This window comes from Rhipicephalus microplus, chromosome 7 (assembly GCF_043290135.1).
Source record: "Rhipicephalus microplus isolate Deutch F79 chromosome 7, USDA_Rmic, whole genome shotgun sequence".
NCBI lineage: Eukaryota > Metazoa > Arthropoda > Arachnida > Ixodida > Ixodidae > Rhipicephalus > Rhipicephalus microplus.
Genome location: NC_134706.1, coordinates 147,062,970 through 147,090,271, shown reverse-complemented (window position 1 = coordinate 147,090,271; position 27,302 = coordinate 147,062,970). Strand labels below are relative to the sequence as shown.

The 27,302-nt window shown below is 43.3% G+C and overlaps 1 long non-coding RNA gene across 2 annotated transcripts in view; it reads right to left on the bottom strand.

Annotated features, from left to right (window-relative positions):
- Positions 1-293: 293 nt before the first annotated feature.
- The window catches only part of LOC142767100 (uncharacterized), an 83,361-nt gene continuing 56,352 nt past the window's right edge, over positions 294-27,302 (bottom strand). The window contains exons 3-4 of one of the 2 annotated variants that reach the window (XR_012884750.1): positions 23,192-23,303; positions 294-545 (exon numbers count right to left, since the gene is read on the bottom strand). This is a non-coding gene — a long non-coding RNA (uncharacterized LOC142767100). Of the gene's footprint in view, positions 546-11,722; positions 11,977-23,191; positions 23,304-27,302 lie in introns of those variants that run through there. The other variant, XR_012884751.1, reaches the window with a different exon arrangement.

Here is a 27,302-nt window from a genome sequence, read left to right as displayed (position 1 = left end):
CCGTTGACGCAACATAGCTTCTAATCTTGTGTATTTCTGGACGTCCTTTCCGCGACGAAAATACGTACCTGAAGTCTTGGTGGACTCCAGCATGAATTATTTTCATTTTAAAAAATTCCTCTTGGGTATTGTGAAGACCTCCATTGCGGCTGGCGTTTTTGAACGTAGAACAGTTCATGGTGACCACCTTTCGGCGTGGATATTTCAGAAATGCCAAGATCACTTAGGACGTCCCAATATACATTGACACATTTCAAGAAGCAATCTCCAGATGAACTCAAGATGGAACTATATCCTTTTAGATCTCATCTTTATTAGGATCAGAAATGTGTTATTTCTCTTGTTGTAACACAGTAAATAGAAAAGAAGTGTGATATCTCTGAAATCCGTCAAACCGAAGTATCAGTCTTTCAAGGAGTCTTAGTAAAGAATGCGTATACTATCAGCGAATAGCTCTGCAATGCTGGCAACAAAAAGGAAATGGAAACCGTGTAGGTGTTCTTGAACCTCTGACAACTTCCATAATCCCAGCTCGAAATGAACACCTGCGTTAAAGAAAATAGAGGTATTATTCAGGCATTGCACGAACAGTATTTGGTAGATTCTGCACTGAAATGTGCCTCGTTAAGGGTGATTCACACCGACTACAAGCACTGGTCGCGTCAACATTTCGACTGGTGACCGAAAATACAACTGGTGTTCACACAGGCAGAGGCTGCAGGTGAGTGAACGGAAGTCGCAAAACCGGGGAGTCAAGTCCGATTCTCGCTTTTGGGCTAGAACTCTGGAGACCAGCGCTGATCAATTGATTGCCACCACCTGAGTGATTATAGCGAACCGAGCGCGCGGTAGTTATTAATTTCGTCCGTTCTGGCACAGCGTTCCCTGAAGCGTGAAGAAGTTTCATTCAAGCAAAAAATGGCAGCATATACACGGAGTGAATGATGGAGAGTGGGGCGAAGAATCTGTCCGTCCATTCGTTCTTGCTTCCGTCCATCCATGCGTGCGTCTGTGTGGCCGCCCGTGCGTCCTTTCCCATCCGTGCAGCCATCCGCGCGTCCGTCTAAGCATCTGTCTGTTTGTCCGTTCGTCCACCTATTCAACACTCCAAGTACCATCATCTCGCATCTTTTCTACAAATATTCCTGGTATAGAAGCACCGCCATCCAGTGAACATTCCAAGGACTGAACGAGAGGAGGCACACGCACACTTTCTTAGGGCTTGCGCTTCGTGTGTCCTTCCCACCTTTAACCACCCCGAGTTCATGGTATATACTAAGGTTAAGGATGTTGTAGGTAGCCGGCGGATCTAGCCTTGCATTTTTTGGAGGCAATCGCCCCATCCGGTTTCCTATTTGCTAAGTGAAGCTAGTCCTTTGTTTGTTTTTTAATTAATTACGAGCAGGCTCTTGCAATAAAAATCGTTCATAGCGCGACGTAAGCCAGCATAAGACACCGGCCTTTATGCTATTCCACGTGCAGTACTGTGCCGGTACTCTATCTCGCTGAACTATGCACCAAACATAATTGTCACTTATCACCAGTCACATGCGAGGTCTGTAGCAATCACAATTTCAGCAGAAGTCACGACACTTGTTTCCTGAAGATCGAGGAACCACGCGGAAGCGCATAAACCTTAGAAGGTTACGCCCAGCGAGTATAACGTAGCGAGCCTTTCTTGTCAGATAGTGCTCAATGTACATGCCAATGGCTTTTAAGGGCAAATGAGAGTAAGGAGAATTCGGCTTTTATTTAACGCGCACGCTGCGAGTTATTACTGTTCAACAACGCACAGCAGAAATCTCCTACAGGCACCACCTTGCAGGTCAAAAGGTAAGACTGGTTACAGACTACGACTTCTACTTCTACTACAAGGTACGAAGGGGCGCCGCTTTAAGCAGCTTCATCCCTAAAACAATACATTGTCATAGCGCTGATGCTCTATGCCATGGTTTCAGCGCTGACAGCACAGAAGCCTCCACAAAAAAAAAAGAAAGCCGGTGGTGCTTGTGACCGTTCCTTCGCTCGCGAGAGTTGGCTGGCCATGCAAGCCACCTACCTCTCGAGCTGCGCTGAGACAGCGATTAGTATTTCCGAAAGTGGTACGTATCCAAAAACGCTCCTTGAATTTAAATTGACTTGTGACAGCTTCCTAAGCAGCAACGCGTCTCGAACGTGGTGTCTTTTAGTGAGGGCCAAAGATTGAACACAAACGCGTTGCAAAGACGCTGCATTGGAGCTGATAAGAAGTAAAGTCAAAGACGAAAAAAATTCTGAATTGAGGAGAGATAGTGCAAAATATATTTTCTCTTTATTTTAATGGTGTTCAGCTTCTTGCAAATGCCGCCACGTTATTTCGACACTTTGCTTGAGCTGCTGCGCTGCGCCATCTACAAGCACAGTACTCCGTGGTGGTCGTGGCGCCACAGACCCAGAGGGAGGCACTCGTTTGTATTTAGTGACAGGAAGCCAGCACGATGAAAAAAAAACAACGAAAAAGTCGCAGCTTTGCCGCATAGGCGAAGCATTGAACGCGAGAGCAACAAATTGAAAGGTCACGCGCAGAACGGCAAGCAGATCGGAACATGCTTCACGTTTATCACGCAGCAATAACGCATGAAACGTACTCACAGGTACAGATGAACTTGAATGTGTCTCAACTGTTACTTCGCCCTGTCTGAAAAGCGCACCCTTTTAATAAACGAATGATGTGCTACGATTGCAGTGACCTTTGTGAGCTCGGTAACTACAACAGAATACGTAAAAGACGTACGGTACTCCCCACTGCAAGATAAGGGTGCGCGTTAGAGCGTACACGCTCTTATTCTCTACGCGGGCCAAACTATGTGTGAGAGATGAGAGCCGCCACGCGCTCACTGTGCCATCTTTCTTATGATGCTGAAAACACAATTGTTCCCTTCGAGATGCCCGCAAACGGAGGTGGTAAATATAAGTAAAGTGGTAGCCATAAATGGCTTGCCGTTTGAACGTCTCTGAAGATACCCCACGGTGGCTCAGTGGTAACGCATCGTATTCACAAGAGAGATGTCCCACGTTCGATACCGCGCGTGGTTGTCTGATTATAGATATGTAGTATACCTATGTGGTGCCCTACATCAACGCCCACGTTGAAGCCGACACTGGTGGTGAAACCTAGCCGTGAGTGTCCATATAATTGCTATTGCAATAAAACGAAAAATGAGCCTGCCTATAATGAAAAGCTGAGGTCACATCTGGGCTTCACTTATTGGTTTCAGCAGTTTAGCGACAGCAGTCGCGCGACAGAAAATCAAGCAAGAAGCGATTAGCCAAACCGGTCGCTTCGAGACTGTTGGCGACCAGTCACGAATGATCACGTGACCGCTGCTTTTCGCCAGTGTGAACAAACCATTAGACAAGCATGTGACCAAGCAAAATTATAGCACATTTGTTCAGGGTAACTGTTTATATAGCACTGAAGAAATTTTTCAATAATGAGCTTCACATTAAGGCTCTGAATGCATAGTGAGACGGATATATCCACTCTATGCAGCACGAAAATCGAGTCGTTCGGACTACAGGAGTGATGTTGTGAACACTTACAGGCAACCCATAACTTTGTATGGACGGCCAACAGCAATTTCAGCGTCATCTCCTAATAGCGATCAAATGGTGGACTACCTAGGTCTAAGTTATATGGTGCGTTGTATGAGGCCAATGAATGGCCTATAGGTCTTATTGATAGTAAATATTGAAAGTGATGAATTGAAGTATCTACTTTATATTACACAGCAGGTGTACAGACACGACTGCTCAAACAAAAGCCAATATTAGTCGGCATCAAGAAATTTCGCCAAAAGCTCAGTCATCTTCTAAGGGGTTTTGTGAAGATACCTGAATTGCTTCGTATGTGCTCTTGCTCATGTCTTCAGTGCTTTTTGTTTTCAACCTATGTGTGAGAACTTTATGTTCGCATTTTTGGCGGCGTCAAAAAAAACGGCGGATTCCTAATCTTCGCTTTCAAGAGTCGAAGGCAATAGCACCATTCTGTCCCTAGTGCCTACTTTAACCACTTGGCGCATATTTTTATCGTATCTTGTTACTGCAGAAGTTTAAATTGTGATTTACCAATAACTATACATAAAGTTTAAAGTAGCTTGTATCAGTCAAGATTTCGCATATTGCTGCATTCTGTGTAGTGCGTAGCGTGCTTCAAAGGGACATTAAAGGCAACTATAGGTGTAAGTTGATTGTTGAACTAGCCATCCAGAAACCTCATAGTGTTACTTTTCTGCCAACGAAGTTTTTATTTCTAAACGAAATCACGTTTTATAGATTCTCATTGGGTTAGTGCGCTTCAAATAACACGCTTCAAGCAGAGAGTGTCATGTCACTGTAGCCGAGCACAACGTTATCCGGCTTTACTGCGTGGCTGCCGATACTAAAACCAGAAGAATAAAAGTAGCGGCAGCCACAGCAGCAACAACGACCACAGCAAACTTTTCTGCCATGACCTGTAAAATGACAGACGTGTTTGGTTCAACTGTCCTCCGCTAGAAGGCACGACTTGTCCGTTCTATAAGGAGGCGAAAATTTAACTTTTAAATCGCTAGCGCTGATCGCCATAGTAATACCGAGTGGTTTTTTTTTTGTGCGTGAATAAAGCAGGAACAAACAAGCAGCATTTTATTTTGTCTCTTGATGCACAGAAGCTTTTCTTTATTTAGTGAAGCTAGTTTGATTACTAGAAATTATTTCTTAGTGGTACCTCTGCCGGAACCAGGATCATTTAGCGAATGGCTGGTCACATCACATGTGTTCTCGCAGTTTACAATAATTTCTTGGAAAGTAGGGCTTTGCTGTTGATGACATGGTCATTTTAGACATTGTTATACAGTGAGCTTTCAATCTGACATAAATTGTCATTAGCAATTTGTGTCCCCTTAAGCACCAGGAATTACGCGCATAAAATCTTTGCGAACTTGCTTTCCGTGCGCATTACGTAGTATGAAGAGAATACCCAAATATTGTGTGTACCATTTGTAATTAGTGGCCGGCTCTAGATCCCTAATTCGTTGTGATAATCACATGTTCCTGCGCTCTAGCGCTTGTACTATGCAACAATAATGGAGTGTTCATTGTTTTATAGTAAAGCATATATATACAGGACGACTGTGTTTGCGAAGCCCGAGATATTTTGACTGCATCTTCAGGCAGACGCGTGACTATGGAAAGGGCATCTGCTTCCCATGCAAACGGCCCGAGTACAATTTTCACTAGGACTAGATATTGTACTTATTTTATGTGGATTGTGCAAAACAATCAGCATAGCCAAGTTGATGATATTTCGGCCACAACCAACGTCGCTGACATGGACGCTACCATTTGAGCAAAACAACATTTTTAACACTTTTGCTTCATCAACTATCCACCAGTTTTCAGCGCCATGATTGGAGCTTTTAATGAAAAAAATTCATGAAGTGAGCAAGAAAATAAGAAAATGGAAATTTAGAAAACTGCAACGTGAGCTGTAGACCACGCTATAGTGAGACGGCTCGCAATAGAGGGATGCGTAGTTCAAAATGCCATTTCTACGAACAAAGCAACGACAGTTCCGTTTGTTTTTGTGGACAATTTGCGGCTAGTTCCAGTTGCGATGTTCACCACGCCGTCCCGAGCAATATATGAAATATTGGTTGATCCTACTTTCATCAAACTTTACAGGTACCTGTCAACAATCTTTTGCAGCCCACGAACCTCCGCCTATATTATAAGTTTTCGAATACGAGTTGACTGCCTCTTTAGAGCCAGTAATATACGTGGCAAGTCAGCGTCTAAGCGACCAAGAGGATAAAACCGTGTAACTCAGGGTCACGCACGTCCGCCACTGCTACTTCTATGATGAAATAACTTTGATCCTTTCGGGGCTGTCTAACCCGTTTTCCCTGTTCTTGAACAAAACATTGTAAAGGACGTTTTGAACTTATATTTATCTGATATATTTATGAAATTTTAACTGAACAATGGGCAGTATTTTGCTGTGGTCGAGAAGTTCTAGGGCTTCGGTGATCTCCATCTTTACTCGCAGTTCACGGGCTGACACGTTTGTGTGGAGTTGTATGGATAAACTTCCTGAGAGTTATAATAATTTTCGTTATACTAGTTTTTAATCCTAATATTTTTATAAACATAACAATGCTTAATTGTTACATCGAAGGCGTTATAACTTATAACATAGATCTAGCCTAGCTTGCTGGTTCTAGTTTGCAATGTTGCTTATGAGATATACGATGGTCACATATGCGCACCAATCACACAAAAATTTACTGGTACAAAGGCGCAACAAATTATTGATGAAACGTCTTAAGCTGTAAAGCATTGAAAAACATCAAAGTCGCTTTGTCATTGCACTTTGCACAGTGCGGCTTTTCTGAGGACCGACACGTTGCCCCAGCTTCAATTTAAGCACCTCTGCAATGACAACATGAAGAATAAAGTGAGAATGGTTTTACTTTCAACTGCGCAGTATATATTTTCATAACGCTGATTCGTGACGAATAATATGTTCCATTCACAAGAATTGTTTTTTTTTGCTGCTAGCTTGAAATTCAGAATATGAGCTTTCGGGGAGTGGGATATGCTAAGCAACACACGCTTTTATGTATGTCATGTTCCCATTTGTTTATTATCATTACGTCGCAAAAGAGCAAAATTTAAATAACAAAAGTGCCCTGTCATCTGTTGAGTTTAAGACTGCTGTGAAATGATGTCGACAAGGACGACAATGCCATTGAGCCACTGTGACACAGACAGAAAACGAAAAGAAGAAGATGAAAGACGTGGTTGACTAACCCTATCTAGAACTAGAGAAGGCCTGTGCAGGGCTGCATGACGTCAGCGCAGTGAGATCAGTTTAAATGTCTGCTTTACTCAATGCTACGTTCTTTCATTCTGAAGTCGCGATTTCTCTACATTATTTTTCTTACTATTTGCTTTGCTTTATGTGCACAGTATATTTGCTATATGGAAGCTTTTCAGTATGTTTTAACTGAACGCTCGATATAAATAATTCACAAGGTACTTGTGGAATTTTTATCAGGACGCGCAGTCATTTCGTGAGGTTTAAAAGAGGCTCAAATTTCGATGTGAGACATATTTTTACATGATACATAATATTCCAAACACCCAGAACCATTCGGTAAAAAGGAACAATATGCTTGAATTGTGCTCAGTTTCCTCTTCGCAGCCTTGCTTTTAGTACAGTTATTTTAAGCTTTGTCCTGCTTTGCATCCTTGCTTTTATTCAGCTGGTTATTTTTAATTTTCACAACTTATTCAGAAGCGTGTTGGCAGCAGCACTGAGAAGATAGTTTAAAACAAGTTCAGATTAGAGGCCACCATCACAGAAAACCAAGTCATCATAGCATTCAACAAGGGAAGTCGCGAGGCTTACAAGAACTTCTTTTTGTTTTGCGCAATGAAAAAATTGTGACGCGTACTTCGGACTTCTCAGTTTGTCAAGGACAATTTCAATTATGACAATGGCGTTCAGATTTACAGCTTGTAGAAATTTCAGTTCACCACGCGTTGCAATTGCTTTCAGCACATCACCTTCCAATTAAATGATCAGATTTTCAACAGTTAAGTTTTCTTGGCAAGAAGAGCAGGCAAGTTTCTTCACTGCAGCATGTACACAATATCCTGCTACATATGTAATAACTGATGCCATTTTCGCTTTTTTCTTCACATCTTCGTCCACAATAGCAACATCAGACTGTTTAAAAAGGAAATTCAAAACAGTGGTAGCAATGCAAGGTGCAATGGTATTCAAGTTTGGAAGATCGAGAAGCTTCTGGAGTTTAAGCTTCTGCTTGGATTCATAAATCTTACGTATAGAAACGTGATATTAGGTCCCAGACAGCTGCCTGTGCCTACCAAGATGTGCTCGTGATGTGCTCGCGGCAGTTTCGCGAGCTTCATTTATGCGAAATTTTGTATAACGTGACGTCAGTGGATGATGAAGGTATGTGACTGGTGCAAACACGATCATCATGAGATGTGTGTCATGTGAGAACATGACTACATACAATAGTGAAGGTGCCAATGCATTTCGATGTGACGCGGTGCGCGTGCTCCCCGGCGTTCATCTCGTCGCGTCAAGCCGGCGTTGGCACGCCAGTCTGGCCATATAATCGCAGGCGCGCGCCGCGCTGCGTTGCTTTGACGCATGCGCGTTTCAGCGCGTCCGGCGTCCCTTCGTCAAGAAAACAGGGTAACGCAGTGTTGTTTGGGTAACGCATCGGCACGGAATCAGGAGGTCGCATTTCACGCCGGGTGCCGTGGGGCCAAGCCGACGGACGCTGGTCGCGATGGTCACGCCTGGCGTCAGACTTTAGAGTGCTCGAACTTTGCTTACGTACCGTTGCTCTGTCCAGCGTGCGCGCGCGTCAACGCTACAAGGAAGTATACTGGGTCCACTATAATGCTCTCGTGGCCGTTTTGTTTACTTCACATATACAATTTTTTTTTTTACGTGAAGTCAATGGACGACGAAATTATATTACTGGTGCAAAGATGATAAGGCTTGCAAGCGTGTCATTTAAGAAAATGACAACAAACCACGTTCATAGCGTGCTTGTTGCCGTATTGCTAGCTGCAAATATAATAAATTTGGTATCACGTGACTTGAATAGATGACGAATGTAAAGGACACATCCAAACATGGTAATCATGATGCGGAAGTCACGTACGCCATAATTTACCTCCACCTCGTAACACTGTGCAAATTTGGAGTGACATATGAACCTTCCTCATTCGTTCTTCTCATATCATCGATTCCCACTTTACATGGAACCTGCCAATTTTTGTACTTTTGCTTCCTCAATGATTCTTTCGGTGCATCGCCTAGAAACGCAGCGCCCAAATGAGCTCTAAAGGAAAGATGAGCACACGCTCATCTTTGCGGCCAGTACCCATACAACCCCTCAACTGTCGTTGTTTACTATCTGCAGTGCTTGTGAGGGGAGAGGATCCTGCACATAGACACGAATAAGGCTAATTTAGTTTTTTTCAGAGACTTTAGTCACAAACAGCAACTAGCGCTGACTAGAGTGGACGGGTGAACATGGCTCCAAATCCTCTAAATATTTTTATCATAAACGCATCCATTCGTCAGCAAAAGTTTTCAACCATTTAACGCAGTTGTTCTCTTTTTCGGGACTTTTGGCTCTGACGTTGGGTTATGGTTGTTTGGCGCGTCGATGCCGAGCTCTCAAACGCCTCCGTACATTCGCTACTCTCAAGTAAGTCTATGCAAGTGACGTTCGAAAGGGAGACCATCATACCCGAAGAGTACCTAGGATTGGAACTCACCATAGCTTTTTCGAAGCGGAAGTAGCAAAGCTAGCATGAAGTTAGCGTCGGGGCAAGTTCGAAAAAACCCAGCAGCAGACGCGGTGGGTCCCGCACACCCGCCTCAACAGACGTCAAAAAACCCCCCACCGCGGCCGTTTTGCCAGCTCCCTCATCTACTGAGGAAGCATTTTAGGATTATCATTCGCCCTAGGGGTGACGTGGACATCAGAAAGATCAGCCAGAATAAGGTGACCCTTGCTCTGACAATGGCTGCTCACCTCGCTCAGGCTGTGACAGAAGAGGACATCGTTTGCGCCAACGTGGTTAAAACATCTCTGTCGTTAGTACGCCGACGGAGAAGAATGCTCGTGCTTACGCGAGAGCTGAAGCTTTACCTGTAGGGTCCAGCCAATGCGAAATCAACTCGTACATTGCGGTGCCGCATAACATATGCAAAGAGATAGTGCTGAGCGTCGACCTCGACTTTGACCACAACAAGCTGCGCGAAATGATCGTTCAGCCGAAGAACCTGAAAGCCCTTGAAGTGAAACGCATCAAGGACACTACTACGATCATTTTTCTCATCCATGAACTGAAAGGGCCGAATTATGTCATGTGCGGTGCCAGCGTGCTTTGCTGTACAACCTACAGTCGCGAGACAGACATTTGCTACGTTCGTGGCAGGCTGGATCACCGTGCCGAAGTATACCTGCTCAGAAGACCGTAATTTGCAGGAGATGCGGCTCCGCGTCTTCTCCAAGATGGCCCTCTGCGAGGGGCCTCAGGTCACAGCAGACAAATATTTTAAGCAATGCTTCCAAGTGTTATATATCGTCAGCCGCAAATGGAGGCAGCTGAAGCGCGCAACAGAAGAACCTGCTACGCGGGTGGAATCCAGCTGCCAAAACATAATTACCTGCTTCTCTTCTTGTTAAAACTCAGTCGAAATAAAAAGTACGTCATGACTTCAAATCTCACGAACAATTTTGAGCAAAGACAAAGCAGAGAATCGCTAAATCAAAACGGGAAACAATACGCTTGCTATTTGGGCCGAGAAAATCGACCGGAAATCAATAACTCCCCCTGAAACATCTGCTTTTCAGCGTATTCTAAATGCGCGCCAGTGAAAACGAAACAGGAAGCGTAGGTCAGTAGCTCTCACCAATCAGCATTTGCGCTAGGGTCGACTGAACCGCCGGGGTCTATGGAAGTGTTCGGTTTTAGTTTTTTTTCTCTATGATGAAAGTTTCTCTATGGGAGTGTCTGCTCCTGACTTTTTCGTTCCCTATGAAGAAACGGTGAGGATGCTTCACCAAGTCTTCGAAACGAGTAACAGCAACAGAAACTACCTTGAATTCTTGGAGTGCTTGACTTGCAAGCACGGCATAACTTCTGAAAAGGCGCCAGTGGTGAACGGAACTTTAAATCAACCTATGCCCTGATTCACGTGCTGCTCACGGTACCCTTTACTGGGAGATTGCCTCACCTTTAGGAACGATGCTCTTAGGGTTGTGGGTCATTTCCTCTTTGGTAGTAGTAGTAGTGGTATGATTACTAGTATTAGAAGTATGTAGCCGCGTCTTGTTAATGAATCGCTCAATAGATGTCGTTGTGTGTATATGTCCTTGGAATTATTATCACTAGATAACGTCAGTGGTTTTTGTATAGTTGACAATTTTCTGTAGTTGACGAACAGACAGACAAACAGACAGACAGACAGACAGAAAGACAGAGAGATGTACGGCGCTTCACGGCACACATCACCATTCACTCCGTGGATATGCTGGGAAATTTTCTCGCATCGAGGGGTGGTATTAGAGAAGCCGGTGCTTGCTGTCGGTAACGTTGCCACCTATTGTTGCGTTAATGCATAGACAAAATTGCAGTTATACTACTAGAAACCTGCTGAATATAAACGATGTGTTTGATAACTAATCATGAATGTCACAGCCTTCATGCATTACTTCGTTCGGCCAAGAGACCTGTCAAAAGACAGTGTTACATATAAATAACACGTTCCAGAGCATGTGGCCGAAACAAGATGGTAGCGTGCCCGGCCTCTGAAGTCGCACGCCGAAAGTTGAGGATTTGACTCCCATTGACGCAACTTTGCTTCTAATCGTGTGTATTTCTGGACGTCCTTTCCTCGACGAAAATACGTACCTGAAGTCTTGGTGGACTCCAGCACGAATTATTTTCGTGTTAAAAAAATTCCTCTTGTGTATTGTGAAATTCTCCATTGTGGCTGGCGTTCTTGAACGTAGAACAGTTCATGGTGACCGCCTTTCGGCATGGATATTTCAGAAATGCCAAGAAAACTTAGGACGCCACAATATACATTGACACATCTCAAGAAGCAATCTCCAGAGGAACTCAAGATGGAACTATATCATTTTAGATCTCATCTTTATTAGGACCAGAAGTGTGTTGTTTCTCTTGTTGTAACACAGTAAATAGAAAGGAAGTGTGCATTATCTCTGAAATCCGTCAAACTGATGTATCAGTCTTTCAAGAAGTCTGAGTAAACTATGCGTATACTATTAGCGAATAGCTCTGCAACGCTCGCAACAAAAAGGAAATGGAAGCCGTGTAGGTATTCTAGAACCTCTAGCAACTTCTATAAGCCCGGCTCGAAAGGGACACCTGCGTTAAAGAAAATACAGGTATTATTCAGGCATTGCACGAACAGTATTTGGTAGATTCTGCACTGACATGTGCTCCGTTAAGGTTGATTCACACCGGCTACTAGCACTGGTCGCGTCAACATTTTGACTGGTGACCGAAAATGCAACTGGTGTTCACACAGGCGGAGGCTGCAGGCGAGTGAACGGAAGTCGCGAAACCGGGGAGTCAAGTCTGAATCTCGTTATGGGCTAGAACTCTGGAGACCAGCGGTGATCAACTGATTGCCACCACATGAGTGAACATAGCGAACCGACCGCGCCGTAGTTATTAATTTCGTCCGTTCTCGCGCAGCGTTCTCTGAAGCGTGAAGAAGTTTCATTCAAGCAAAAAAATGGCAGCTTATCCACGGAGTGAATGATGGAGAGTGGGGCGAAGAATCTGTCCGTGCATTCATTCTTGCTTCCGTACATCCATGCGTGCGTCTCTGTGGCCGCCAGTGCGTCCATCCCCGTCCGTGCAGCCATCCGTGCGTGCGTCCAAGCATCTGTCTGTGTGTCCGTTCGTCCACCTATTCAACACTCCAAGTACCATCATCTCGCATCTTTTCAACAAATATTCCTGGTATAGAAGCACCGCCATCCAGTGAACATTGCAAGGACTGAACGAGAGGAGGCACACGCACACTTTCTTAGGGCTTGCGCTTCGTGTGTCCTTCCCACCTTTAACCACCCCGAGTTCATGGTATATACTAAGGTTAAGGATGTTGTAGGTAGCCGGCGGATCTAGCCTTGCATTTTTTGGAGGCAATCGCCTTACCCGGTTTCCTATTTGCTAAGTGAAGCTAGTCCTTTGTTTGTTTTTTAACTAATTACGAGCAGGCTCTTGCAATAAAAATCGTTCATAGCGCGACGTAAGCCAGCATAAGACACCGGCCTTTATGCTATTCCACGTGCAGTACTGTGCCGGTACTCTATCTCGCTGAACTATGCACCAAACATAATTGTCACTTATCACCAGTCACATGCGAGGTCTGTAGCAATCACAATTTCAGCAGAAGTCACGACACTTGTTTCCTGAAGGTCGAGGAACCACGCGGAAGCGCATAAACCTTAGAAGGCTACGCCCAGCGAGTATAACGTAGCGAGCCTTTCTTGTCAGATAGTGCTCAATGTACATGCCAATGGCTTTTAAGGGCAAATGAGAGTAAGGAGAATTCGGCTTTTATTTAACGCACACGCTGCGAGTTATTACTGTTCAACAACGCACAGCAGAAATCTCTTACAGGCACCACTTTGGAGGTCAAAATGTAAGACTGGTTACACACTACGACTTCTACTACTACTACAAGGTACGAAGGGGCGCCGCTTTGAGGAGCTTCATCCCTAAAACAATACATTGTCATAGCGCTGATGCTCTATGCCATGGTTTCAGCGCTGACAGCACAGAAGCCTCCACAAAAAAAAGAAAGCCGGTGGTGCGTGTGACCGTTCCTTCGCTCGCGAGAGTTGGCTGGCCATGCAAGCCACCTACCTCTCGAGCTGCGCTGAGACAGCGATTAGTATTTCCGAAAGTGGTACTTATCCAAAAACGCTCCTTGAATTTAAATTGACTTGTGACAGCTTCCAAAGCAGCAGCAACGCGTTTCGAACGTGGTGTCTTTTAGTGAGGGCCAAGGCTTGAACACAAACGCGTTGCAAAGACGCTGCAATGGAGCTGATAAGAAGTAATGTCAAAGACGAAAAAAATTCTGAATCTAGGAGAAAATAGTGCAAAATATAGTTTTTCTTTATTTTAATGGTTTTCAGCTTCTTGCAAATGCCGCCACGTTATTTCGACACTTTGCTTGAGCTGCTGCGCTGCGCCATATACAAGCACAGTACTCCGTGGTGGTCGTGGCGCCAAAGACCCAAAGGGAGGCACTCGTTTGTATTTAGTGACAGGAAGCCGGCACGATGAAAAAAAAACAACGAAAAAGTCGCAGCTTTGCCGCATAGGCGAAGCATTGAACGCGAGAGAAACAAATTGAAAGGTCACCCGCAGAACGGCAAGCAGATCGAAACATGCTTCACGTTTATCACGCAGCAATAACGCATGAAACATACTCACAGGTACAGATGAACTTGAATAAGCGTCTCAGTTGTTACTTCGCCCTGTCTGAAAAGCGCCCCCTTTTTATAAACGAATGACGTGCTACAATCGCAGTGACCTTTGTGAGCGCGGTAACTACAACAGAGTACGTACGAGACGTATGGTGCTCCCCACTGCAAGATAAGGGTGCGCGTTAAGCGTACACGCTCTTATTCTCTACGCGGGCCAAACTACGTGTGCGAGATGAGAGCCGCGACGCGCTCACTGTGCCATCTTTCTGGTGATGCTGAAAACACAATTGTTCCCTTTGAGATGCCCGCAAACGCAGGTGGTAAATATAAGTAAAGTGGTAGACATAAATAGCTTGCCGTTTGAACGTCTCAGGAGATACCCCACGGTGGCTCAGTGGTAACGCATCGTATTCACAAGACAGATGTCCCACGTTCGATACCGCGCGTGGTTGTCTGACTATAGATATGTAGTATACCTATGTGGTGCACTACATCAACGCCCACGTTGACGCCGACACTGGTGGTGAAATCCAGCCGAGAGTGTCCATATAATTGCTTTTGCAATAAAACGAAAATTGAGTCTGCCTATAATGAAATGCTGAGGTCACATCTGAGCTTCACTTATTAGTTTCAGCAGTTTAGCGACAGCAGTCGCGCGACAGAAAATCAAGCAAGAAGCGATTAGCCAAACTGGTCGCTTCGAGACTGTTTGCGACCAGTCACAAATGATCATGTGACCGCGGCTTGTGCCAGTGTGAACCAACCATTAGACAAGCATGTGACCAAGCAAAATTATAGCACATTTTTTCGCATAACTGTTTATATAGGACTTGAGAGATTTTTCAATATTGAGCTTCACATTCAGGCTCTGAATGCATAGCGAGATGGATATATTCACTCTATGGAGCACGAAAATTGAGTCGTTCGCACTACAGGAGTGATGTTGTGAACACTTAAAGGCAACCCATAACTTTGTATGGACGGCCAACAGCAATTTCAGCGTCATCTCCTAATAGCGATCAAATGGTGGACTACCTAGGTCTAAGTTATATGGTGCGTTGTATGAGGCCAATGAATGGCCTATAGGTCTTATCGATAGTAAATATTGAAAGTGATGAATTGAAGTATCTACTTTATATTACACAGCAGGTGTACAGACACGACTGCTCAAACAAAAGCCAATATTAGTCGGCATCAAGAAATTTCGCCAAAAGCTCAGTCATCTCCTAAGGGGTTTTGTGAAGATACCTGAATTGCTTCGTATGTGCTCTTGCTCATGTCTTCAGTGCTTTTTGTTTTCAACCTATGTGTGAGAACTTTATGTTCGCATTTTTGGCGGCGTCAAAAAAAACGGCGGATTCCTAATCTTCGCCTTTAAGAGTCAAAGGCAATAGCACCATTCTCTCCCTAGTGCCTACTTTAACCACTTGGCGCATACTTTTATCGTATTTTGTTACTGCAGAAGTTTAAATTGTGATTTACCAATAAGTCATCAATAAAGTTTAAAGTAGCTTGTATCAGTCAAGATTTGGCATATTGCTGCATTCTGTGTAGTGCGTAGCGTGCTTCAAATGGACTATAAAGCCAACTAATACGTGTAAGCTGATTGTTGAACTAGCCATCCAGAAACCTCGTAGTGTTACTTTTGTACCAACGAAGTTTTTATTTCTAAACGAAATCACGTTTTATAGATTCGCATTGGGTTAGTTCGCTTCAAATTACCCGCTTCAAGCAGAGAGTGTCATGTCACTGTAGTCGAGCACAACGTTGCCCGGCTTTACTGCGCGGCTGCCGATACTAGAACCAGAAGAATAAAAGTAGGGGCAGCCACAGCAGCAACAACGATAACAGCAAAATTTTCTGCCATGACCTGTAAAATGGCAGACGTGTTTGGTTCAACTGTCCTCCGCTAGAAGGCACGACCTGTCCGGTCTATAAGGAGGCGAAAATATAACTTTTTATTCGCTAGTGCTATTCGCCATAGTAAAGCCCAGTAGTTGTTTTTTTCGTGCATGAATAAAGCAGGAACGAACAAGCAGCACTTTTTTTTGTCTCTTGTTGCACAGAAGCTTTTCTTTATTTAGTGAAGCTAGTTCGATTACTAGAGATTATTTGTTAGTGGTACCTCTGCCGGAACCAGGATCATTTGGCGAATAGCTGGTCGCATCACATGTGTTCTCGCGGTATACATTATTTCTCGGAAAGTAGGGCTCTGCTGTTGATAACATGGTCATTTTAGACATTGTTATACAATGAGCTTTCAATCTGACATAAATTGTCATTAGCAATTTGTGCCCCTTACGCACCAGGAATTACGCGCATGAAATCTTTGCGTTCTTGCTTTCCGTGCGCATTAGATAGTAGAAAGAGAACACCGAAATATTGTTTACCATTCGTAATTGGTGGCCGGCTCTAGGTCCCTAATTCGTTATGATAATCACATGTTCCTGCGCTCTAGCACTTGTACTATGCAACAATAATGGAGTGTTCAGTGTTTTAAAGTAAAGCATATATATACAGGACGAGTGTGTTTGCGAAGCACGAGATATTTTGACTGCATCTTCAGGCAGACGCGTGGCTATGGGGTAGGGCATTTCCTTTCCATGCAAACGGCCCGAGTACAATTTTCACTAGGACTAGAAATTGTACTTATTATATGTGGATTGTGGAAAACATTCAGCAAAGCCGAGATGATGATATTTCGGTCACAACCAACGTCACTAACACGGACGCTACCATTTGAGCAAAACAACATTTTTAACACTTTTGCTTCATCAACTATCTACCAGTTTTCAGCGCCGTGGTTGGAGCTTTTAATTAAAAACATTCATGAAGTGAGCAAGAAAATTAGAAAATTAAAATTTAAAAAACTGCAACGTGAGCTGTAGACCACGCTATAGTGAGACGGCAATAGAGGGATGCGTGGTTCAAAATTTCATTTCTACGAACAAGGCATCGACAGTTTCACTCGTTTTTGTGGACAATTTGCGGCTTGTTCCAGTTGCGATGATCACCATGGCGTCCCGAGCAATACACGAAATATTGGTTGATGCTATTTTCGTCAAAATTGACAGGTACCTGTCAACAATCTTTTGCAGCCCACGAACCTCCACCAATATTATAAGTTTTCGAATACGAGTTGACTGTCTCTTTAGAGCCAGCAATATACGTGGCAAGTCAGCGTCTAAGTGACCAAGAGGATAAAACCGTGTGGCTCAGGGTCACGCACGTCCGCCACTGCTACATCGATGATGAAACAACTTTGTTCCTGTTGGGGCTGTGTTACCCGTTTTCCCTTTTCTTGAACAAAACATTGTAAAGAACGTTCTGAAGCATTGTCAGACGTTTTGAACTTATATTTATCTGATATATTTATGAATTTTTAGACTGAATAATGGACAGTATTTTGCTGTGGTCGAGAAGTTCTAGGGCTTTGGTGATCTCCATCTTTACTCGCAGTTCACGGGCTGACACGTTTATGTGGAGTTGTATGGATAAACTTCCTGAGAGTTATAATAATTTTCTTTATACAAGTTTTCAATCCTAATATTCTTATAAACATAACAATCCTTAGTTGTTACACCGAAGGCGTTATAACTTATAACAAAGATTTAGCCTAGCTTGCTAGTTCTTGTTTGCAATGTTGGTTATGAGATATACTATGGTCACATATGCACACCAATCACACATAATTTTACTGGTATACAGGCGCAACAAATTATTGATAAAACGTCTTAAGTTGTAAAGCAAAAAAAACACCAAAGTCGCTTTGTGATTGCACTTTGCACAGTGCGGCTTTTCTGAGGACCGACACGTTGCCCCAGCTCTGATTTAAGCACCTATGCAATGACAACCAGAAGAATAAAGTGAGATTGTTTTGACTTTCAACTGCGCAGTATATATTTTCATAACGCTGATTCTTGACGAATACTATGTTCCACTCACGAGATTTTTTTTTTGCTGCTAGCTTGAAATTCAGAATATCAGCTTTCGGGGAGTGGAATATACTAAGCAACACACGCGTTTATGTATGTCAATGTTCCCATTTGTTCATTATCATTACGTCGCAAAAGAGCAAAATTTAAATAACAGGAGTGCCCTGTCATCCGTTCAGTTTAAGAACTGCAGTGAAATGATGTCGACAAGGACGACCATGCTGTTGAGCCACTGTGACACAGACAGAAAACGAAAAGAAGAAGATGAGAAATGTCGTTAACCAACACCACCTAGAACTAGAGAAGGCCTGTGCAGGGCTGCTTGACGTCAGCGCAGTGAGATCAGTCTAAAAGTCTTCTTTACCCAATGCTACGTTCTCTCATTCCGAAGTCGCAATTTCTCTACATTATTTTTTTTAACATTTGCTTTGCTTTAAGTGCACAGTATATTTGCTATATGGAAGATTTTCAGTAAGTTTTACCTGAACGCTCGATTGAAATAATTCATGAGATACTTGTGAAATTTTTAACAGGACGCGCAGTCATTTCGTGAGGTTTAAAAGAGGCTCAAAATTTCGTTGTGAGACATATTTATGCATGATACACCATATTTCAAACAGCAAGAACCATTCGTTTGAATTGTGCTTGAATAAATTGTGCTCAGTTTCCTCTTGGCAGCCTTGCTTTTAGTACAGTTATTTTAAGCTTTGTCCTGCTTTGCACCCTTGCTTTCATTCAGCTGGTTATTATTAACTTTGCACAACCCATTCAGAACCGTGTTGGCAGCAGCACTGAGAACATAGTTTAAAACAAGTTCAGATTAGAGGTCACCATCTCAGAAATCCAAGTAATCATTGCATTCAACAGGGGAAGTCGCGAGGCTTACAAGAACTTCTTTTTTTTTGCGCAATGAAAAAATTGTAACGCGCACTTCGGACTCCTCAGTTTGTCAAGGACAATTTCAATTGTGAGAATGGCGTTCAGTTTTACCGCTTGTACAAATTTCAGTTCACGACGCGTTGCACTTGCTTTCAGCACATCACCTTCCAAGTAAATGGTCAGATTCTGAACAGTTAAGTTTTCTTGGCAAGAAGAGCAGGCAAGTTTCTTCACTGCAGCATGTACCCACTACCCTGCTACATATGTAATAACTGGTACCATTTTCGCTTTTTCCTTCACACCATCGTCCATCATAGCAACATCAAACTCTTTAAAAAGGAAATTCAAAACAGTGGTAGCCATGCAAGGTGCAATGGTATTCAAGTTTGGAAGATCGAGCAGCTTCTGAAGTCTAAGCTTCTGCTCGGATTCATAAATCTGACGTATAGAAACGTTATATTGGGCCCTAGACAGTTGCCTGTGCCTGCCAAACCTGTCTTCCTATCTGTCGGCTTGAACTTTCCCAAGCAAAACATATTTGAACCCAAGTTCTTTATTGCAATACATTGACACCTCAACAAAGGCATGTGAGGTATGTCGCAGTGCCTTGTGCGTTTCACGAGTTGACTGGCCAGCATCTTACTTCAAGCTCTGACATTGGCCACACAAAACTACGATCTTGTTTAGAAACTCATTTTGGTGGCATTGCAGCGCACTTATCAGCTCTTGAAATGGGTCTCGGAGACCAATTTCAAAAGCTTATAATATCTTGACACCGACTACATTCCACCACGTAAAAACAATGTTAATAAATTCGAGTGTAGCAGCTTATCCTCAAATGCAGCTTTCGTGTTTTTTGGTGCTGCAGTAGTTGAACTGTTAAAGATACTCAGTGCGAGCTTTATATTCGGTCGCTATAGATTGAATGAATTCAGTGACTTGAAGAACAAAGTTGGTGCTATTCGCGAAAGGTCATTTTTGTCTCCTTCATGCAACTTGCTTAGTGTGTTAAACGAAGCTGTCAGGAGAGATGAGTTTTTCGAGAGGGCACTGAAATTGGAAAAGAAGACGCATCTTCCACAATTACGCTGATTCAGCCAGTTATTGCGAATGCACTTTAATATATGCACTGAATCCCGAGTATAAATTGAGGGTCTTGATGAGTCTTATGGGTGCCTGTGTACAATCATCACTTTGGAAGGATCAGCAAAAAATGACAGCCTTTTGGTTAATCGGGCTGTTGTCAGACACCACTGCACCTACCCGTATTCCAATGTCTTCCAGGTGTCTTATCAGCATATCTAAAAATTCGTGGAGCTGTTTCGCTTCTATTCGTGCTACTGGATATATATGCACAACATCCTTGTTTGATGATAACAAGCTTTGTATCATGAAGACGTATGCTGTCTTTGTCGCTGCACCAATGACATTACCACCATTGTTCTGAAAGAATTCCTGTAGGTGAATCTTGTTCACTATAGGTGTCACAAAGCGCTCATGATCTTTCAGTATTGATGCTAGCCTTCTTGCGTAAGAGAGGAAGGAATACTATTGATAATCTCTGAATGAGCTAGCAGAATAAGAGGCCAAAATTTGTCTTATAGTCTGTGGATGTGGGAGCTTTTATTTTGCTGTACTCCTAATGAATCTGTATGCGTGTAACGATATTGTGTACACAAGGCTGCAGAACACCAGAAGGTCAGCTGGGTAAGTCGACGCCTTAGTAATGAGAACTTGAAGTTGCCGAGTCACAAATTTGACGACTTGATATTGCCACTCATGCGAAAGAGCTGAAGATGACAGTTGCTCCATGAGTGCCACGACACGCTTCAGGAGAATTTCTAGTTGGAGCTCATTATTTGTAGAATTCCTAGCAACATCTTTCACATCGCACAGAACTTTGTGAAGCACTCTCAAGTTAGAAATTGTCGTAGGAACCACATAGGAACCTAGGTTTTGTAATCTCACTTTACGAACATACACTGCCAAAGAAAGGTCGGATGCCACTCTCACTGCATGATGCACAACTGGAGAACCTTGATCGCTGAATTTGAGAAAAAGTTATTGTTTCTCGGTGACCACCTTGAACCAGAAGTCGACAAGAAAGAGGCCCTCTACTGCTGTAAATAGGTCTTCGAAAGTGGCAATGCCATTCTTTTTTTCTTCCGCTTCGTAAGACTGCTCTGATAATCTCATTGCCTCCTGCAATGCTTTTGCGTCCAGACGAGCGCGCTTTTCTGCTGGGCTCTCGCGTGCAGAAGTTTCTTCACAAGACAAGTAAGCAGGTCAATTAGGGAAAACGCTTGGTATTGCAAAAGGATTCAAGCGCCTCATCTTGAAGAGTACTGCAATTTATTTTGCAGTCATGCTGTCAGTGTAACTGGTGCAGTCTACAAAGTCACTTTTAAGAAATTGATGCTCACGGACCTTGAATGTAAGGTTATACGAGCTGAGTGTGCCTTAATAAAGGTTAAGACAAATTATTTTGCTTTATTCATCTGATAAGTATGGGAACTACGGCCACGCAGTCAACAAGATTGACGACTCACTTAGCGAACCTTGCGCTGAGTCGTTAAACCACGAGCCATCGTTTTTTCGGCACTCAAGTAGTAGCGAACGCCCCACTTGCAAATTAACTACGCTGTCTACATTTTAAGTTCTACACATGCAGATTTACTCGCAAATACATTGCGCCAAATTATATTTTGAATAGGCAAAATCACACATGGGAAACCTGAGCCGTAAACATAGCACTATACACTTCTCAGCACGAACAAAGAACAGTATTACACTGAAGCGCACTTTTTGCTCAGTTGCCATTCCTTATTGTGTATTATGCGTTGTAACTGCTGCATGCGTCACGCAATCAACTAGAGCTTGTTCACATGAGAATCACGACTGCCGGAAAACAAAGGGGAATATTTGCTTATCACAGTGAACATCGTAGGTGCGAAGTTTTCATCGCACGGCCTTCGTCTACACTGAATTTTCGGTGGGGTCCAACGGATATCTGTACACGCGTGCTCGCAGTCCATTAGCGTATTTGGACCGACAATTTGGTGCACAACAGCACCCAGGCATTTTCGACAGCACACCAGAAAAAGCTCATTCAGCACTCCTGAACAATTGAGTACAAAAAAAGAACCTGCATGCCAACATACAAGCTGCTGCATACTGCAGCACTTCAGCGTTGCCAGATGCTTTGGCTGACACTGCTAGCATTGGTCCTCTTATGTATTCAAGCCTCCAGTATACCGCAATTTTTATAAGCAGTACTGCACCACATGAATAGACGAGGACGTAAATTACGACACATAACTTTTCCTTATTTTAAGCATAAAAACCACACGGCAGCCACATTCAATAAACTGTTTTTTACTCCCAACGCGCATGCTGGCAGATCATTTTGGTACTAGTCACAGCCGGAAGCCAAGCCGAGTCGCGCCGTGTTATCTCTCTCTGTCGCGCACATGGCGCGTAGTCAGGCCTGCAGATCTCACAGTCGTGAAGTAGTTGGTGTGGGGAAGGGGACATGCGCGGGCCTTCTGCTAGTTCTAGGTGGTGTTGTGTTAGCGCTCCTGGCACGAGCACTGGGGAAAATAAAACGAGTTCAGTGGAAGAACAAGTAGCGTGGGAGAGAGTTCCCGACGCTTCTGCCGACGCTTAATGTCTCGGGGCCTGTGGCTCTGAATAAAGAAGAAGTCCTTGGGCCTCCCCAAAGTTCACAAGAACGTGCGTAACTACGAGGCACACGCACAATATTCATTCGCGATTCATCGGTTGACCCCAGCGGCGCATCGAGTCCGACTTAACGCCGCGAGGCGTCACATCATTGACGCTCCTTATGTCTCCGGCCGAAACGCACGGTGATGTGACGTCCTTGAATTTTCCTGCTTCTTTGCATGTGAACTGTAAATTGGTTCTATAACTATAGGCATTTATCTGCACATTGTATATAACGCGACTTGCTTGTATAGTTATCCTTCTATGAACTAAATGTTTGAATATGTGTGCGCCAACGAGAATGCCCGCTTCGTCCTTATCATTTCCTTCGAACCTGCTACAGTACATTAACTTCACCGTGACATGCCTCAATGAAGATCTATAAAGTTGAAAAAAGGCACCTTGTTCAGAAAGTGTCGTCTTTGTTCTTCACTTTTGTGGTTCTTCATTTTTTTGAAAAACGTAAACAGAACTCCTTGCAAGATCAGTTCAAACAGCTCATATAAGACTCTGATACACGCCGAACGTTCGTCGAAGCTTGATTTCCTTGAGGTACTAAATACATAGTTCCTAGAATTGGAGATTAAGCATTCTTACGTGTCAACCTTGAGTCCGAGTCCATCATTCTGGCACGTAAGCCGAAGACAAGGAGACCTCAAGGCCAAAACTTCACCATTCTGCATCATGTGGTTCATAAATCTGCATCCTCCTGAAAAATGAAGTGAAATTCCCGTTTGTGCTTGCTACCATTGAGCTCGATGACCGTCACTTTCAATGCGCCACCAAAGGCATCTGCAGCATACCGGGTGCGCTGTGGCGAAATAAGAGTATGTGGTCAAGTAAAACTGTCCGCAACTTGAACATTTTTGATGGTGAGACTACAACCTAAAAGCCTACTTCTTGACAAATTAAATTGTAACCAATGACCTGGAGTGATAACGCGTTCAGATGAGTGAAAACTAACAAGTGTCCCAGTTCTATATTCGCTGTTTATGAAAAGCGTGCTCTTTTCGCTAAGTGACCAGAGTGAACTTTGTGTACCCGGCAACTACAACGCAATTGTTCCTCTTAAGACCAAATGTCCACCATTTATCCACGCCGCACCACAAGTGCACGCGCATGGGCATTTGACCTCCCCCCACCCTCCGCGGGGCAAAGTACGCGTTCTAGATGAGCGCGCGTCGGTGCCCCATAACCAGCCGGGAGCCGAGCGCTCATAGTGCCATCTCGCTGGTAGTGTTCAAAATACGCTGAAATTTTCATCGTTTTCGGCACCGTCAGTGGTAAGTGGTACGGTAAGCTTGCCGTTTGAACGATGAAGGAGGCAATTCTTCGTGGCTCTGTGGCTCACGTCACGCGCTTAGGAACGAAAGGTCAGATGCTCGATTCCGTGTGCCGAAGTCTTTTTACTAGTTATTTTTCTTTCTCCCGTTCTTATATTTAGGGCTACGTATACACATCTTGTGAAGGACGACGGTGATAAATGCCGACGCTGGTTGCAAAAACCAGCTGAGAGTGTCTGTATATTTGCTATTGCAAGAAAAACCCTTGCTAGAGGCCCGACAAGAGACTCCTAATGTGCTCACTCACAACACGTGAAGCCTACGTTAAAGAGAAAACCAGAACGCAAGTTTTTTTTTCAGGTACTCTTGTGCAGGAGACGGTCTAAATAAAACTAGCGTTTCCTGAGGCGAGGATCACACAACAGTTTCACTTAAGCGAGCACAGTAATATTGCTATAGCATTAGTTGGACAGTCTCCTCTGAATGAATATTGCCGGCGCGTCACCGTCACTGACCGTGTATGTATATATATATATATATATATATATATATATATATATATATATATATATATATATATTATATATATATATATATATATATATATATATATATATATATATATATATATATATATATATATATATATATATATATATATATATATATATATATATATATATATATTGAAGAAAAAAAGAATTGTGAAAAAGACTCCGGCGCGTATAATCGAACGTACAACCACTGCATAGTGAATGCGATGCGTTAACCACTGAGTATACAGAAGAACCTGCTTCAATATTCAAAGGGCAAGTTATTTATATATACCATTTCCCAACGTTGGCGGGCACCATGGGAGGAACAATTGTGGTTCAGCATTACCGTCAAGATCGCGCAATAAGCGCGCGTTGCGACATCGTCACGGCGCGGTGGCGCGCGCTCTCATCGGTAACGCGTAATTTGGCCCGCGGAGAGAAAGGGAAGGATTGTACTTCTTGTCTGGACTGGGCTTTTCTGGGAACAATTTTGCTGTAGCTACTGGCGCACAAAGGTAACTGCAATTGTTGCAAGGTCTAGGTTTGCGAAAAGGGTTCACTTTTCAGACACAGCAAAGTAACAACTGAGACGCTAATTCGCGTTCATCCATAGCTGGGAGTTTGTTTTATGCTTCATTTGTGCGTGAGATCTGCATTTGTGCGTGAGATCTGATTTGTGCGTGAGATCTGCATCTGCTTTCTACTCGGCGCATGACCTTCCAATTTGTTGCTATCGTGTTCGTTGCTCCGCCTTTATGGCAGAGCTGCGACTTTTTTTTCTTTTTGCTTCTTGCGCTTATATTGTGTGCTTAGGTCAAAAAGGCTAGAATTGATTTTAGCTCACAGCTTTCAAAAGCCCATTGCTGCGTTGAGAGCCGTCGCCGCTGCCTTGGCAGCGTAACCAATTGAGCAAACGAGGAAGAAATAGAGCGAACGCAGGGTCCATAAATATGACGATCCATTTGCCCTTCACCTCGCTCAATAAAAACGAAGCATTAATTGCTTATTGCTGGCATGTATATCATATATCTAATTATCTATCTATCTATCTATCTATCAGCCTAGGTTTGGGTGCTCGCGTGATCACCACTTGACTTGGCGCCAACCATGTTCAGCGTGGAGGGTAAGATATTGACAATTATGACTCGCCAGTAATGACCTGAAAAAAATTCGGGGTCTCCTAAAGGCCAACACTAGCAATTTTTCAAGCTCGATGTATCTTATTAAAATTGACTTAGCGGGCTCATTTGCATGTTTGCGCCATTCATGAAAAGTTGAAAGCTTGAGTTTCCGCAGTTTTTTTTTTTCAAATGAACTTTATAGCTTGCTTTCAAACGCGCACATCGCTTTACATAATCAATAGCAACAGTGTGTGTGTGACGTTCAGTTTTACCTGACGGAAGTGACGGAGCTGATGTGCCACTGCAGAATCGGCTTGTCTGCTAAGGATTGTGTGGGTTAGCCGGCACTTGCTTGGTTGAGCGTGCGATTTCCTTTTTCTTGTTGGTGGGCCTTTCATAGGCACCAAGTGGTGTTGTGCTGTGGGCTGCACCCGATTTCCTATATATTCACCATAACAGCGTTAGTGTTTTAGCCGATAACCACAGGCACAAACTTAGACGACGTGTACACGTAGTGCCATATGGTGGGCCATATGCGTATCAGGATGTTGATCCAAATGATTACGTCACACGTAGAAGTGCACTCGGTAGGGTTTTGGTATTGTGGTTTTTAACAAATTATACCTTATTTCAGAATTGGTTGAATATTTCAGCTATATGGCACGTGCTAAGAGTGTTTCAGGAACAATAAAACGCAAGGCCGGAACTGAATGCGCAGGAAAGCCAACGCAAAAGCTAGACGAGGAACGTTCTATGGAGCCATTATGATTATCCCATATTCTCACGGCTGAAGGCAATGTGCGTTTGTACCACGCAATATTACTGCAATATTTCATGTGGTATTGTGAATCACGTATACAGAATGCGCGTGTTAAAAAGCATGAAAGTTACTATGACTACTGTTACATGCAGAGAAAATTATTTTCACTGTAATGCAAGGCAGAGGCATGGCTTTTTGCTAGAACACTCACTCGCCACTCAAACGAGCCAGGTCGGAACCCCGCTCAGAATGCTTTAATATTTTATTTGCATCTTTCTTAAGTTATTCATTGAGTATTTATACAAAGATCCTACAGGTTCCACGAGGGAACAGTATGTGAGAGAGTGTACATCCTCCGTGTGCTCAGATTTGGGTGCACGTTGAAGAACCTCAGGTGGTCTAAATTTCCGGAGCCCTCCACTACGGCGCCTCTCATAATCATATAGTGGTTTTGGGACGTTAAACCCCACATATCAATCAATCAGAGTGTACATCCTGATTTACAAAAGTAGATAAAAAAGAATGTATACATGTACATATGTAAATTAATGGCTGTGAATAAAAAAGAAAACAACAAACTAAGCCGCAAACAATAACACTATATCTTGGAACGATAATAAATAAGTGTATATTACAAAATGTGTAAATATTTTTCGGTAAAAGTCACATGAAGCACGTGGCAGCACAAAATTGAAACGAATGAAAGAAACAGCAAAAAAAGCTTTATACAATTGTTAACAATATTACCTACGTATATAACACTACCTATGTATCTGAAGCGTTACAGCGTTAGAGGCTGCTGAATTAAGAGTCAGAATATAGGAGGAGTACATAGGTAGGACGAACACTACTAGTTCAAAAGGCAGTTTTTCATATATTATAATATATATATATTTCAAATATTATAAAGCTACAGGACGCTGTGTGGCCCTGCCTGAGGAAACAGCACCACAACAAACAAGCCTTTCAGTCGTGAGAGCAGTTCATGCACAGCACTGAAAAGTTATG